Source organism: Vulpes lagopus, chromosome 18 (genome assembly GCF_018345385.1).
Source record: "Vulpes lagopus strain Blue_001 chromosome 18, ASM1834538v1, whole genome shotgun sequence".
In the NCBI taxonomy this organism is placed as follows: domain Eukaryota; kingdom Metazoa; phylum Chordata; class Mammalia; order Carnivora; family Canidae; genus Vulpes; species Vulpes lagopus.
In genome coordinates, this window is record NC_054841.1 from 24,513,650 (window position 1) to 24,530,621 (window position 16,972).

The 16,972-nt window shown below is 37.3% G+C and overlaps 1 non-coding gene across 1 annotated transcript; it reads left to right on the top strand.

Moving 5' to 3' along the window:
- The first annotated feature begins 1,011 nt into the window (after positions 1-1,011).
- On the top strand, positions 1,012-1,115 carry LOC121478468. Its single transcript, XR_005984477.1, has one exon. It is a non-coding gene; the product is annotated as a U6 spliceosomal RNA (small nuclear RNA).
- The last annotated feature ends 15,857 nt before the right edge of the window (positions 1,116-16,972 follow it).

The following is a 16,972-nucleotide window of genomic DNA, read 5'->3' on the forward strand; positions in this document are numbered from 1 at the left end:
CCAGGACCCCAGGATCACAACCTGAGCCAAAGGCAGACATTCAACCACTGAGCCACTCAGGTACCCTTTATTTTAACTTTTTTTAAAAAAAATTATTTATTTATTTGGGGGAGAGAGAGAGAGAGAGAGAGTACACAAGCAGCAGGGAAGGGCAAATGGAGAAGCAGACTCCACGCAGAGCAGGAAGTCTGACACAGGGCTTAATCCCAGGACCTTGAGATCATGACCTGAGCCGAAGGCAGCTACCCAACTGACCGAGCCACCTAGGCACCCCCCAATGAACATTATTTTAAATATACATTTGAGCTCCTATGAAAGTAAAAGTCCAGGGACTCTTCCTCCCCAGCCCCCAAGTCCTGGAACCAAAAAAAAAAAAAAAAAGAGAGAGATGTAAAGTAGAGGAGATTGCTTGCTTACCTTGGTAATCAAGGATCTGTTCATGTGTTTTAAAAGACACATGAACAGAAAATGAAGCAGGATGCTCAGGAAAAACTGGGACCTTTAGTCAAGGAATGAACCAGAGTTCTTTCACATTAACAGAGAAATAACAAGAAAGTATATCTGTTTTAGCCTTGCTCTGCATGAAAAAAAGTCTCCCTCAAGAATTTGTAACAACAGACCCACCCTCACTTAGGTTTGAGATCACATTTACCCTAACTGCATGTCTTTAGGACCTTAAAGCCAAATATTAAGGTAAAAAACAGGTCCAATATTGAGCATTTAACAAGAGCAAATACTAAGCCTCTCCAGAGAGGACAATCTCAACTTAGATCACACAAAATTCACACAGATAAAGAAAGGCCTGCCAAAAATGAGCTCTTAAAAATTACAAAATGTACAGTGAAATATCCCACAATAAGCAAGATTCAGTCCAATGAGCTCATCAACAGAAACTATTAGGAAAGTGAAAAGGCAAGCCACAGACTAGGAAAAAAACATTTCCAAAACACATACCTGTTAAAGGACTTGTATCCAGAATATGCAGCAAAATAAAAAATGGGAGATCAGAGCTTGCTTTGGCAGTACATATGCTAAAATTGAAATGATACAGAGAAGATTTAACATGGCCCCTGCACAAGGATGACATGCAAATTCATGAAGTGTTCCATATATTTTTTAAGACTTTTAATGAAATGAACAAACAAACAGCAAATGAACAAAAAATAATGATCATATGAAACATTCTATTTTGAGGGTAATTCAGTTTTATGGATGCTGAAATATTAGGTGAAATACAATTAAATCTTAAAAAAGATTTTTAAAACTATAAACCAATGGGAGACCAGCCCTGAAAATTCTCTGAGCAGACAAAACCAGTTTAGTCATACCACAGAGCTTAATTTAGCTTATTTTACAAGATTAACTTGACCTGGGTCATTTCTTGCTTATGCCTTCAAAAATCATAAGCAAAACTTAAACTATTTCTCAAGATTGAGATAAGGTAACCACTAATCAATTTTCTGTCATTAAAAAAAAAATCTAAAAAAAAAAAAAATCTAATATTATAACCAGTCACTGTGAAGAATAAACAGTCACTGCTTTCTCCCTATATAAGCTACTTTATACACCCCTGAGCTTCATTCCATGCTTTGGTTTCAGTGCTCCCGGTTTGCAAACTGTTTCTGGTATATGCACAATAAACTTTTATTATTTACTATACTTCAATAATTCACTGGTTTTACTTCTGTTATTTCTGAACTTTTCATAATAAAAAGCATTTCTACTAATCTACTTAAAAAAGAGAAACAAAAACTCAATTGAAAAACAGCACAAAAAAAAAGAAAGAAAAACAGCACAAAGTCTGAAAATGTCATAGAAGATATCCAAATGGCCAACAAATATATGAAAAGGTACTTATTAACAACATTACTGATGTAGGTAATGTAAATAAGAACCAAAATGAGATATCACTACATGTTTGCCAGATTGGCTACAATTAAATTGACAATACCAATCACTGATGAATATATAGAATCACTGGAATGCTCGTACATTGTGAATGGGAGTGCAAAATTATGCAACCATTTTAGAAAACTGATTGGAATTTCTAATGAAATTAAACATTTTTCAAAATTGGTATAGTAAACAAAAACCTCAGATGTAGGAAGCATAATGGATACTGAGCATATTAATAAACCTAAGTCCATACCTAGACACATTAAAGTGAAATTATCAAAACTAAGGGAAGATATTAACACGACTAGAGAAGATCTGGAAACAATGATCTATCCAGTAGTAATAAGAATCCCTAATGCCCAGGGGTGCTTGGGTGGCTCAGTCAGTTGGTTGTCTGCCTTCAGCTCAGGTCATGATCTCAGCATCCTGGGATCAAGCCCCATGTCGGGCTCTCCACTCAGCAGGGAGTCTGCTTCCTCCTCTCTGTGTGCATGCTCTAATAAATAAATAAAATAAAACCTAAAAAAAAAAAAGAATCCCTAATGCCCAGATTGTAATCTTAAAATACCATTTCCCAATAAAAGAAACTATGATATCTTAGAGAAATAGTTGATTCTAGATCTGGTTCTAGAAAAGTACAAGGTGAATCTAGAACATTTTGTTATACCATCTGGCAAGAAAGGCATCAAAGACTACTGGTTGGGGCATCTGGGTGGTTCAGTGGTTGTGCCTTGGGCGTGATCCTGGGGTTCTGGGATTGAGTGTTGTATCAGGCTCCCTACAGGGGCCTGCTTCTCCCTCTGCCTGTATCTCTGCTCTCTCCCTGTGTCTCTCATGAATAAATAAATAAATAAAATCTTAAAACAAAATCAACAACAAAAACCCGAAGACTACTGGTCATGACAAAAGGACTCAAGAAACAACTTAAAGCTCTCTATGGGCAAAAATGGGACACATAGAATATCACCATAAGTAATACATACAATGCAATACGCTCGATTAAAAATGCTTAAATCATTGAGCTCATAATGACATTTTTTAAAAAGCTGGTAGAGCGCCTGGGTGGCTCAGTTGGTTAAGCATCTGCCTTCAGCTCAGGTCATGATCCCAGGGTCCCGGCATTGAGCCCTGCATTGCGCTCTCTGCTCAGTAGGGAGCCTGCTTCTCCCTCTCCCACTCTCCTGCTTGCACTCTCTCTCTCTTTGTGTCAGATAAATAAATAAAATCTTAAAAAAAAAAACTAGTCATATTTGGAGTATGATTAGGGAACCAATTGATTATCCTGAATACTGGCAAATAAAGGAAACGAATCAAGTGTTTTTCCTGCCTGTCTTTTATGAACTATACCACTGGGGAAGTAAATTGATTTTTGAAAGCATCTTTTTACAAAAGTATTTCAGAAAATAAATAAAAAAGGAAGGATTAGAAAATCACGTTTCTAGTCCTCAATGAATTAATGACTCTAGAGAAAAAGCATCAATGTCTGCTATCACAAAAAAAGGGGACAATCAGGCAACCACATAATGAGTAGTGTTGTCAAAGGTATCAAACCTGAGTCTGATCAAGCCTCTGCATCCAGCTGCTAATTTTTAGCAATACAGAGGATAAAGTCGATGTTGAACTGCACCCTGAATATGCAAGTAGTAAGATCCAAATTGTGGGAATTCTAGAAGTCAAATAGACCAGGTTCTTCAACAGATAAACTCTAAGAAAAAGAGAAGGGTGGAGGAAAAAGCTATAAATTAAAAGAGATTTAAAACACAGATCAAAGAATAAAAACATTGTTAGTTCCTTAGAAGCCTTCCTTGTGGGCAGCCCCAGTGGCGCAGCAGTTTGATGCCACCTGCAGCCCCGGGTGTGATCCTGGGGATCTGGGATCGAGTCCCATGTCGGGCTTCCTGCAGGGAGCCTGCTTCTCCCTCTGCCTGTGTCTCTGCCTCTCTCTCTCTCTGAATAAATAAATAAATAAATAAATAAATAAATAAATAAATAAATCTTAAGGGAAAAAAAAAAAAAAAGAAGCCTTCCCAATCATAGGCACCTGACCTCTCAAAAATAACTACTCTCCTGATTTTATAGTAGTCACTTCCTTGAATTTTTATAGGCTTATTACTGTGTGTGATACTACAGTTTAGTCTTGCCCTTTAAAAAATTAATATATATTTTTCCTTGACCTGGGTACTAATTAAAAATGAGTTCACTTTATAATAATTCATTAAGCTATATATTTAAGGGGGGGAAGTTTCTGCCTCTGTGTTTTATCTTATTATAAAAACCACTAAAAATAAATATAAAACAACCAGAGATGGTTGTACAACATAGTAAATATACTAAAATCACTGAAGGGCAGCCTTGGTGGCGCAGCTGTTTAGTGCCGCCTGCAGCCCGGGGTTTGATCCTGGGGACCCTGGATCGAGTCCCACGTCGGGCTCCCTGCGTGGAGCCTGCTTCTCCCTCTGCCTGTGCCTCTGCCCCTCTCTCTCTCTGTGTCTCTATGAATAAATAAATAAAATCTTTAAAAAAATAAATAAAACCACTGAAATATAAGTACTAAAATAGAAATTTTATGTTATGTGAATTATATCTCTTTTTTTTGTGAATTATATCTCAAAAAAGTTTTTATAAAGGAATAAAAATTAGATAATTTTCTTTAAAAAAAGGAACAAGAGAGAAGAACATCAATCAGCTGATAATGGAATAATATCTTCAAAGGACTGAATTAAAAGAACTGTCAATTTTAAAAGCTAAATTATCATACAAAAATGAAGGTAAAGTAGACATTTTTCGATAAAAAAAATGAAGAGAGTTTACTACTATCAGACATTTGTTGAGGAACTTTCAAAAGATAAACTTTATGCAAAAGGGAAATCGACCTAGGAGTAAATGCAAGAGGAAATGGTAAGCAGAAGTAGATGGCACTGAGCCCATGGGTGGCTCAGTGGTTGAGCATCTGCCTTCAGCTCAGGTCATGATCCCGGAGTTTTGGGATCAAGTTCCACATCAGGTTCCCCGCAGGGAGCCTGCTTCTCTCTCTGGCTATGTCTCTGCCTCTCTGTGTGTCTCTCATGAATAAATAAATAATATCTTTTAAAAAAAAGTAGATTCCATATTTAATTTATATAGAAAGTAGAGTAAAAGGAATGAGGAACAAAAACTCTTGGTCATATTATTTAAACCTGAACAATGATACAAATACTATAAGCCATAGAGGAAGAGATTGACAGATTTGGATACAGAAAAAAATTCTGGGTGGAAAAATGTACCTTAACAGCATTAAAAATTTTTTTGTTTAAAGTAGGCTCCATGCCCAACATGCATGGAGCTCAATGGAGGGCTTGAACTCACAACCCTGAGACCAAGACCTGAATAAGATAAAAAGTTGGATGTTTAACCAACTGAGCCACACAGGCACCCTTAAAAAAATTTTAAACTATGGAAAATACCTGCAACATGTATATAGGTAAATGGTTACTGCAATGATCTATAAGAAATTCCCTAAATCACTAAGAAAATAAATTGAATCAGGATGCCTGAGTGGCTCATTTGGTTAAGCATTTGCCTTCGGCTTAGGTCATGCATGATCCCAGGGTCTTGGGATCAAGTCCTGCATCGGACTCCTTGCTCAGCTGGACAGCCTGCCCCTCTCTCTGACAAATAAATAAATATTTTTTTAAAAAGAGAGGGGGGCTGGGTGGCTCAGTTGGTTAAGTGCGTGCCTTCCGTTAGGTCATGATCTCAGGGTCCTGGGATTGTGCCCCGATTTGGGATCCCTGCTCAGCGGGGAGCCTGCTTCTCCCCGTCTCTCTGCTGTTCCCCCTGCTTGTACTCTCTATTGCTCTAAGTAAATAAATAAGATCTTTAAAAAAAGAAAGAAAAAGAAATTGAACTTTAAAATTGAAAAACACATTTTATGACCAAGTAATATTCCATTGTATGTGTATATATATATATATACACACACACACACACACACACACACACACACACAACATATCTTCTTTATTCATTCATCTATTGATGGACATTTGGGCTGCTTCCATATCTTGGCTATTGTAAGCAATGCTGCAATAAACATAGGGGTGCATATATCTTTTTGAATTAGTATTTTTGGCTTATTTGGATAAATACCCAGTAGCAGAATTGCTGGATCATGTGACATTTCTATTTTTAATTTTTTGAGGACCCTATATACTCTTTTCCACAGTGATTGCACCAATTTACATTTCCACCAACAGTGCAAGAGGATTCCCTTTTCTTTTTTCTTTTTTTTTATTTTATTTTATTTATGATAGTCACAGAGAGAGAGAGAGAGAGAGAGAGAGAGAGGCAGAGACACAGGCAGAGGGAGAAGCAGGCTCCATGCACCAGGAGCCCGATGTGGGATTCGATCCCGGGTCTCCAGGATCGCGCCCTGGGCCAAAGACAGGCGCCAAACCGCTGCGCCACCCAGGGATCCCGAGGATTCCCTTTTCTCCACATCTTTGTCAATATTTGTTATTTATTTTTTAAAATATATTAGCCACTTTGAGTTAAGGTTATATTTCATGGTGGTTGTGATTTGTACTTTCCTGATGATAAGTGGTGTTGAGCATCTTTTCATCTGTCTGTTGGCTATTGGTATGTCTTCTTTGGAAAAATGTTTACCCAGGTCCTCTATTTTTTTTTCCTCTGTCCATTTTAAATCAAATTATTTGTTTGTTTGGTGTTGAGAACAAACTGGTGGTTGCCAGAGGAGAGGTAGGTGGGATGATGGGCGAAATAGGTGAAGAGGATTAAGAGGTATAAATTTCTAGTTATAAAATAAGTAAGTCATAGAGATGAAAAGCATAGCATGGGAAATATAATCAAGAACATTGAATAACACTGTATGGTGACTACACTTATGGTGAGCACTGAGTAATGTACAGGACTGTTGAATCAATATGTTGTATATCTGAAACTAATATACCATTGTATGCTAATTATACTTCAATTTAAAAAAATCTCAGAATTGAATTGAAGGTTGTAGTGAACTCTAAAATTAAGTTAAAATGAGAACAAGTGAAATGAAGCATAAAATATGATTACAAATTATCCTTGCAAACTAAATATTTATTTTTAATTAAATGTTTTCTGTTGAGTTAAAAAGAAAAGGATTGATTAAACTACAATATACCTACACAATGACATAGAGAGTGGCCACGGAGTCTAGAAACACAGATTTATAAAAAAAATCAGACACTTACCTTACCCCCTTGGTTACTTCTAGTTTAACAACAGAGAGGACAGGCTCATTTGGTGAAACCAATGACACAATTAACTGAGGCAACATGCTTCAGATGCATATGTAGGGATTGATGGAAATACTGCATTTATGAACCATGTTCATTGCAGTTTATACAGCTCACTGAACTGTGTACCTTGCTAATGAAAGACAACACACTGAATGAATCCTGTTATGATACTGTAATGTATCAAAAAATCAATTGTTATGTGCATTTGCCTATTTTCCAGAATTTAAAAAAATATTTATTTATTCATGAGAGACACACAGAGAGAGAGAGAGAGAGAGAGAGAGAGAGAGAGAGAGGCAGGGAGATAGGCAGAGGGAGAAGCAGACTCCTCACAGGGAACCTGATGTCGGACTCGATCCCGGATCCCAGGATCATGCCCTGAGCTGAAAGCAGGCACTCAACCTCTGAGCCACCCAGGTATCCCTATTTTTCCAGAATTTATAGCCCTTCTTTATTATGCAGTTTTAATAATAAGAAGAAAGATTGTTAGTACTGACATAGAAAAACTACAATTAAAAAAAAAAAAGAAAAACTACAATTTATTAATGGAAAAAATTATACAGTAGAATGCATATTATGATGCCAATTTTATAAAAACGTGTGTGTGTGTGTGTGTGTGTGTGTGTGTGTGTTTGTAGATGCATAATAAAAATTCTGGAGGGCTTTCGTATTTTATTTCCAAATTGTTTCATTTTTATTGAGCCTTTATTTCCTTTATAACCAGAAAACCAATAAAAATTTCCATTCTGAAAAGCTTGAACAAACAATAGCCAAAGCCATGCTTGAGGTTGAGAATTTTCAATGTCTGGAAACCAGCCATTCCTTTCCTTATTCCAAGCTGTCTCTGTGTCAATGCTGGGACTAGGCAGAAAGGAATGAGGTATTAGTGAAAAATCCTGAAAGTGAGGATGAAGGACTCCAGGTCTTGAGATAGGAAAAGAGAAGAGTAGCTCTCTTTTTAAAATTGAGTGGTAGAGTCAGGATATAAAAAACTTAGATCTACCTGGAGGGAAGGTAAGGTTACCAGGGTATTGGATCCCATTTTTTTCACCTCTCTCTCTGACCTTTAATTGTATACAACCCCAATGAAGGGTAGAGGAGATAATGGTGGTATGAATTCTTCACCTTCCTTTCACTTTTCAGAGCCAGACTCAGGACTAATCAAGCATAAGTGAAAGGAATAAGAGAGCAGTGTATTTCTGTGGGCCCTAGCCAGTGATCATCTCAACTAATGCTATATAGTCTTCAAGGCTCTCATCCTAGAATCCAGGTCTGTAGGAACTTTTTCAACCTGTCACACTGGGAATACATAAGGTTTACTTACTATCCCTAGATTACCCCTTGTTGGAGGGTTAGGTTTTATTACTGTCATTCTTTCCAGATTCCATTTGCAATTTCAGAGCTTAGGGTTTCGTATGTTTGTTTTTTATATAATTGCCTGTCTATCTTCCTAACTTCTCTCTGTACCTTCCTGAGCAACTTCTCCAGTGTTTTTGGTCCTCTACTTGTCCACCACAAATGTAGTCAATATGAGTTCTGTTATTAAATAGAGATATAATTTCTATAACATGATCAGTTGTTTCTATATACCTCCATATCACATATAAAGAAATTTAAGATTATTGATACATTCAATAATACATAAAACTGCAATCACATTATAGATCCAATTAGGTATTGAAAGGGCCTGGTATATTATAGGCCCATATTAAAGGTTAGCTTCCTTCTAAAGAGACATTTAAAATATATATTGCTAACTCTAAAAGGAAATGTTGCAATCTTGATATTTCCAAAGATTTCTGAAGACATAAAAGCACTAACTATAAGAGAAAAAATTGATAAATTGGACTTTATAAAAGGATAAATCTTTCTGCTTTCCAAAAGATACACTTAAGAAAGTGAAAAGGCAAGCTAGAAACTGGAAGAAGGTATCTGCAACACATATATTTCACAAATGACTTCTATCTAGAACACATTACAAAAACTTTTACACCTCAATTTTAAGAAGATGGACAAAACAACTGAATAGACATTTCACAACATAAAATATATGAATGGCCAAAAGAACATAAGAAAAGATACTCAACTAATACTCTATTAGCCAATAGGAAAATATAAATTAAAACCACAATGACATATCATTTCACACTCACTAGAATATCTAAAACTAAAACAATGCAATACCATACAGATGGCCAGAATGCCAGGAAGCCAATCTGAGAAATAACAACAGTGTTAGAAAACCACTGATGGGGATCCCTGGGTGGCGCAGCGGTTTGGCGCCTGCCTTTGGCCCAGGGCGCGATCCTGAAGACCCAGGATCGAATCCCACATCAGGCTCCCAGTGCATGGAGCCTGCTTCTCCCTCTGCCTGTGTCTCTGCGCCTCTCTCTCTCTCTCTGTGACTATCATAAATAAATAAAAATTAAAAAAAAAAAAAAGAAAACCACTGATGTGAAAGATGAGGAAAAGGCAATGGTTTACTGCAATCTAGAGACTAGGTTTGAACAATAAAAGTAAAAAGGCTTGCTTGGGACTAAGGAGGGATCAAAAGCAAGAAGAGTGGACTGTGACAACCCTCTAACTTTAGGAATTAGAGGGGGGAAGGGAGTAGGAAGTACGTATCAGATCCCAGACTTAAAATATCCCTTTATTTGCTGATTTTGGAATTTACTGGACAACAGAATAGTGAAAAGAGAGCAAATATGCAGAGGTGATAAGATTTATTCCTTGTTTCAGATATTTGTCTAATAAACAGGCAGAGTATTGGATTTTAATATTTTGGCTACTGTGGTAGGTTATTACTATTCACCAGTCAGTCTCTCCTCCTACTGTATCCCTCTCTGCAGGATTATACATTCTGCCTGTTGAACACAGAGGGGGCCACATATATGAGTTATCTACTGCTGTATGACAAATTACTCCAAAATGTAGCAGTTAAAAACAATAGATATTTATTTTCTTGCAGTTTCTGTGGGTCAAGAATTTGGGAGTAGTTTAGCTCGTGGAGTTGCAGTCAAAAGATTTTCTAGGGCTGCAATCTGAAAGCTCAATTGGAGCAGGAAGATCTTCTTCCGAGAGGGCTTATTCACATGACTGTTGGCAGGAGATCTCTGATCCTCACTGACTGTTGGTGAAGGGCCTGAGTCCCTCCCCATATGGGTCTAACTGCTGGGTTACTTGAGAGTCTCATGACATGGCAGCTGGTTTCCTCTAGAGTGAGTAAACCAGGAAAGAGATCAAGGGAGAAGCTGCACACTGCCTTTTATGACTCTATCTGAGAAGGAACATATTGTTACTTCTGCCATTATGTGTTTGTTAGAATCAAGTGACTAAGTCTAGCACTCAAGGGGAGAGGAATCGGGCTCTACTTTCTGAGGGAGGACTGACTTCCTTCCTTCCCTCCTTTCCTTCCTTCTTTCCTTCCTTCCTTCCTTCCTTCCTTCCTTCCTTCCTTCCTTCCTTCCTTCCTTCCTTCCTTCCTCTTTCTTTTTCTTTCTTTCTAAAGATTTTATTTATTCATGAGAGACACACAGAGAGAGGCAGAGACATAGGAAGAGGAAGAAGCAGGCTCCCTGTGGGGCGCTCGATGTGAGACTCAATCCCAGGACTCTAGGATCATGACCTGAGCCAAAGGCAGATGCTCAACCCCTGAGCCACCCAGGTGCCCCTCTGAGGGAGGAATTTCAAAGAGTTTGTGGACATATTTTGAAAACCACCATACCTTCTGATTTGCCTTTGTTGAAGGTACCAGGTAACTTTTTCTACTGCTCTGTATATATTAAACAAGAGCTGAAGTATAAGACAGAACATAATGTCCAGTATTCCTGCTGACCCAACTCAATTATGATCCTCAGTGTTAGTTTCACTTCCTGCATTCTCTGAATCTCTACTTTTATAAAAGCATTATATCATACTATTATTTATGAACGTTAGATGAGATACAGCCACGTGAAGATGATATAAATCAAAATACATAAGTTCAATCATAGAGTGGTCTTTAAGGTGTATAAAATTAAGATTTATCTAGTAATATCCCAGGGCACGACACAAAGTATTATACATAAATCATACTATACTGGGATCCCTGGGTGGCGCAGCGGTTTAGTGCCTGCCTTTGGCCCAGGGCACGGTCCTGGAGACCCAGGATCGAATCCCACGTCAGGCTCCCAGTGCATGAAGCCTGCTTCTCCCTCTGCCTGTGTCTCTGCCTCTCTCTCTCTCTCTCTGTGCGACTATCATAAAAAAAAAAAATCATACTATACTAACTTCAAATGTCCCTAATAGATATGCATACACATATTAGTATGGCTGGTCTGGCTCTGTTTTGGTTACTATTTGCATAAAATGGCTCTTTTCATCCTTTCACTGTATTTGGGTCTAATGTGAGTCTCTTATGGAAAGAATATAGATGAATAATTTTTAAAATAAGTTCTACCAGTCTCTACCTTCTTATTGGAGTATTTTGTTCATGTACACTTACAGTCATTACTGATAATCTGTGGTGAGGATAGCATAACATATAGTTATCAAACCACTGCTGTATATCTGAAAATAATGTAACATTGTGTGTCAACTATACTTCAATTAAAAAAGAAATTTAGGGATGCCTGGGTGGCTCAGCAGTTGAGCGCCTGTCTTTGGTCCAGGGCGTGATCCTGGAATCCTGGGATCAAGTCCCACATTGGGCTCCCTGCATGGAGCCTGCTTCTCCCTCTGCCTGTGTCTCTGTCTCTCTCTCTGTGTATCTCTCATGAATAAATAAATAAAATCTTTTATAAAAAAGAGAAATTTAAAAATCATAATTAATGATCTAAAAAAGAAGAAAACCACCACACCATATGATTTGCTCTAATAAAATTGGTAGTATGTATTAGTTCTGGGTAGAAGCTTTAAGAGCTTGTGAGTCCTGGAGTAAATATGGTATAGAATAAAGCTGCAGCCAGTTCACAGTATTGGGGTGAGAAATAAATCTTGCTACTGTGAATCATTAAAATTTGGGTGTTGTTTGTCATCACAGCCCAGCCCATCATAACCCAGCCCATCATGATTAATACATTCACTTTTTATTGACCACTGCCAAGTATATTAGGCATAGTACAAAGTACTTAACAGGTAGTAAGTATCCCATTCAATATTTGAAACCATGATAGGTATTATTATCCTCACTGTATAGAAGGTATAGAGATATCAGGGTGGCCTTTTCCCCATATTCCCCTTAATCTCTCCAAATCTTTAATCTATGTAGAAAGTTTCTTTGGAGTTCAAATAAACAAAAAAATCCCCCCAGAACCTACCAGATTCAGAAAGTTTCAAGGTTGGAAGAGATATTATAGATCATTTAATAAAAGTATCCTTTAAGAATCTTGAGTTCAACATCTTTCCTAATTGTGCAGCTTCTGATTGAAACACCACCTATGATAAGAATTTATTACCTAGTAGGACAGTCCACTCTATCTTTGTACTATTGAGATTATGAAAAAATTCTTCTTTACATTCAGCTAATCCTGATTCATTGTAAATTTTACCCACTGGTCCTCGTCTTGGGGACACATAGACTGTCTAAATTCTTTTCTATTTGTTTTTTTTAAATTTTTATTTATTTATTATCTCTCACAGAGAGAGAGGCAGAGACATAGGCAGAGGGAGAAGCAGGCTCCATGCACCGGGAGCCCAACGTGGGATTCGATCCTGGGTCTCCAGGATCGCGCCCTGGGCCAAAGGCAGGCGCCAAACCGCTGCGCCACCCAGGGATCCCTTCTTTTCTATTTGATTGTCTTTCAGATACTTAGAGACAATTTTACATTATCTTTGATCTCTCTTTAATCACCTATATCCTATCAAAGTCACAAAATATTTGTTTTTATTGCTCTAAAATTCTAATAATGGTCTTTTGTGCATTTTCTCCTACATAACATTTGCACATTTTATTGATTTTATTTATTTATTTGAGAGAGAGAGCATGTGCAAGGGGAAAGGCAGAGGGGGAAGGAGAGAATCCCACACAGACTCTGCGCTAAGCACAGAGCCTGATGAGGGGCTCAATCTCATGACCCTGAGATCATGACCTGACCTGAAACTAAGAGATACTTAACCAACCGAGCCACCCACGTGCCCCACATTTCTGTATTTTAACAAACACCTTGATTCCAGATAGTCAAACTAATGGTGGGAATTTTAGAAAACAAGGGAGATCAGTGAAGAAGATATTATATGCCACTGTGGAAGAAACAAAATTGTTGCAGCCTGGTATTCCCAATCATTCTTGGGAAGTATGCAATAAAAGTTTACAAACTTCTTAAGCTTCATGTGGTAAGTTTTAATGAAATGAAATCTCTTTTTATTCAATAAAACAATGTTTATATGTTTTAACTGGCCAATAAAGAAACATTAAAGGCAAAACCTTTTTTCTTAGCCTAACAGGAACAGGATCTGCTATTTCTCCAAAAACAAATGTGTTAAACTGCCTGCAAAAGAAACAAAAGGAAAGAGAAAGCTGTATTCTGTTCACTGACACCCTTAAAAATGATCATGTTTAGAACAATACGTATGGCCTTATTTGGGGTTATACCAAGGAACAAAGCAAGGAAAAACAACATAAAAATGAAGTCAATGTGGTAGCATAAAAAGAAGAAATGATTAGGAGACTGCAGAACAGGAATCTAGTTTCACCTTTGCCACTACTTAGGTGACATGCACAAACTGCTTCACTTCTTGGACCTCAATTTCTTTATCTGTAAAATGTTGGAACTGGAATAGATGGCTTAGAAAGTCTATTGGCTTTTTTTCATAATAAGTTTAAGGGTTTTTTTTTTAAAGTTTTATTTATTTAAGTAACCTCCACACCCAACATGGACCTCAAACTCACGACCGACCCCAAGATCAGGAGTCACATGCTCTTCCAACTGAGCCAGCCAGGTGCCTCATAAATAAGTTTAATTTTAACACAGAGAGGTATATAGTGTTTTCCACTACAGAGGGAAGGGACCAGTGGCATACTAGTAAATGTTTGCTAATAATATAAATTTTTAATAATAATTGGCTCTCTAGGGGGAAAAAGTGCTCTATTGCCCCCCAACAAAACACTGGTGTAAATAGTTCAATTTTCAAGCTACCAACTATTGAACAGCCTCTAGCAAAATTTCTGAAAATTTAACAATTAGCACTCCAAAGCCTATATAAGAGCAAGCTCCAGCACACCAGCGGATAGGACTCCATTCATTCATTTGTCCATTCCATTCATTCAACAAACACTCCCTGAGCATTTATTACATGCAGGCATTAAATTAAATGGAATACACAAAGATGTGTAAAATTTGGTTCTTGTCTTAGAGGTTTAGATTCTAGTAAATAGGAAATGAATGCAGATAACTCTAATGTTAGGAAGAACATGACAAATAATATAAAGAAGGCAGACATAAGTTACTATAAAGTTTCAGAGAAGAAAGAGACTATTGCTTTCTGAGACTACTGGGTAGAAGGGACCTTGCAGAAGGAAAACAGATTTCTCAAAAAGAATAGGTCTACTTAAAGATATATTTTTAAAAAATTAAAAAATATTTTTGAGAGATTATTTTTCATTTTCGAGAGAGAGAGAGCGCACACATGCGCATGGGGGGAGAGGGAGAGAGAGAGAATCTCCAGGAGACTTTCCACTAAGCTTGGAGCCCAATAAGGGGCTCAGTCTCACGACCCTGAGATCATGACCTGAGCCGAAATTAAGAGTCAGAGGCGGGATCCCTGGGTGGCGCAGCGGTTTGGCGCCTGCCTTTGGCCCAGGGCGCGATCCTGGAGACCCGGGATCGAATCCCACATCGGGCTCCCGGTGCACGGAGCCTGCTTCTCCCTCTGCCTGTGTCTCTGCCTCTCTCTCTCTCTCTCTGTGTGACTATCATAAATAAATAAAAAATTAAAATAAAAAAAAAAGAGTCAGAGGCTTAAGCCAACTGAGCCACCCAGGTGCCCCAAAGATATTTTTTGTTTAGAAGGGTTATCTAATAGGAAAGAAGTAGCAATGTATGTTGAGAAAGTAGGAACCTAAAAAGAAATACTTAGAGGAATCTAGAAACAAAGAGGCCAAGAAGTGATTATATAGGTGGAAGAATAATGAAAGCCACCAAATCAGATGGCTCCAACAAGAAGAACAATCTTCAAATGGAAAGAGTATCATATCACTCTGAGGAAACTGAAGTACAAGTTAGGAAAGAAGATAGTAAGAAAGCCTTGGGTCATTTCTAAGGAGCACAATTCCTCTAGTTTAGAATTTCATTCCAAAGTTCTTAAAAATTTTACCAGTGAGAATGTAGAATTTACTGCCAGTAATCACTGGGAATCAAGGACAATAAGGAATCTAGAAAAATGTAAAGGTGGCCTAAACTGTTATACATAGGGAAAAAGCGATTTCTAGAAATGACAGCCCAGTGACTTTAATTCTTTGCAATATTCTAAAATTAAACAGATGATTTGTGAATATTTGGAGGAAGGTAACAGAGAAATGAGCATGAGTTAATTAAAACAAATCATACCAAATGAATTACATTTCTTTCATGGATATGGCTAGCAAACAGATAAAGCACATCCTCCCTTAATTATGTATGATGTAGCCTGATTTCAAGTTTGTATTTGACAGATTATCTCATGATGACAATGGTGATACAAAGGAGAAATAGGTATTACTTGAGATGTACACTTAGTCAAATTTGCAACTGCCTAAATAGAAGGACCATGTGACCTGGACAAAAGTCTATAATAATGGACCACACTTGACCTTGTTCCTTCAACATTTTTATCAACAAATTAGGGAAAAGCATATAATCCATGTCTACAAAATTAACGTATAACATGAAGACAGGAAATATAACTAAAATGGTGTTAGAACCAGACTGAAAAAAAAATCTTCAAAAGCTGAACTAGCAATATAACATAGCTGTTGTACAAAGAAAAAAGTTCTCATGTTAAAAGGATGTACAGGTATACCTGGGTGGCTCAGTGGTTGAGCATCTGCCTTTGGCTCAGAGTGTGATCCTGGGATCCTGGAATTGAGCCCTGCATCAAACTCCCCATGGGGAGCTTGCTTCTCCCTCTGCCTATGTCTCTGCCTCTCTCTACATCTCTCTCATGAATAAATAAATAAAATCTTTATTAAAAAAAGGATGTACAAAAATCGAGGAACTGATTAGATCGTATCTGGAAGATATTTAATTACTTCATCTTTTTTTAAAAAAGATTTTATTTAAAAAAAGATTTTATTTATTTATTCATGAGAGACACAAAGAGAGAGAGGGAGAGACACAGGCAGAGGGAGAAGTAGGCTCCCTGCAAGAAGCCCAATGTAGGATTTGATCCCAGATCTCGGGATCACACCATGAGCTGAAGGCAGATGCGCAACCACTGAGCCAGCCAGGCATCCCATTACTTCATCTTGTGAGTACATTTTCCTATTTGTAAAAATGGGGATAATTATAATACCTATTTAACAGGGTTGTTTGTGATAAAAAAAATATATCAAGGATCTTAGGAGAGTATTCAAAAGGAAGCATTCAATAAATATTACCCATAATAATATAGCCTTAATTGAAAAATTATAATGTTCTAAAATATATGAATAGATATTATAGTATTATAATAGTATTATAAATTTATTTATATTTATTTTATTTTTACTTTTCTAAAGTATATTTTAAATTTCCAAAGGTGATCTAAAGTTCTAATACTCTAGGCATTGTTGAACACATTGAGTCTCACTCTGTTTATACTTTTCCAGATCATAAAAAGTCTTTTTATATATGCCTCATCAGGGTTCA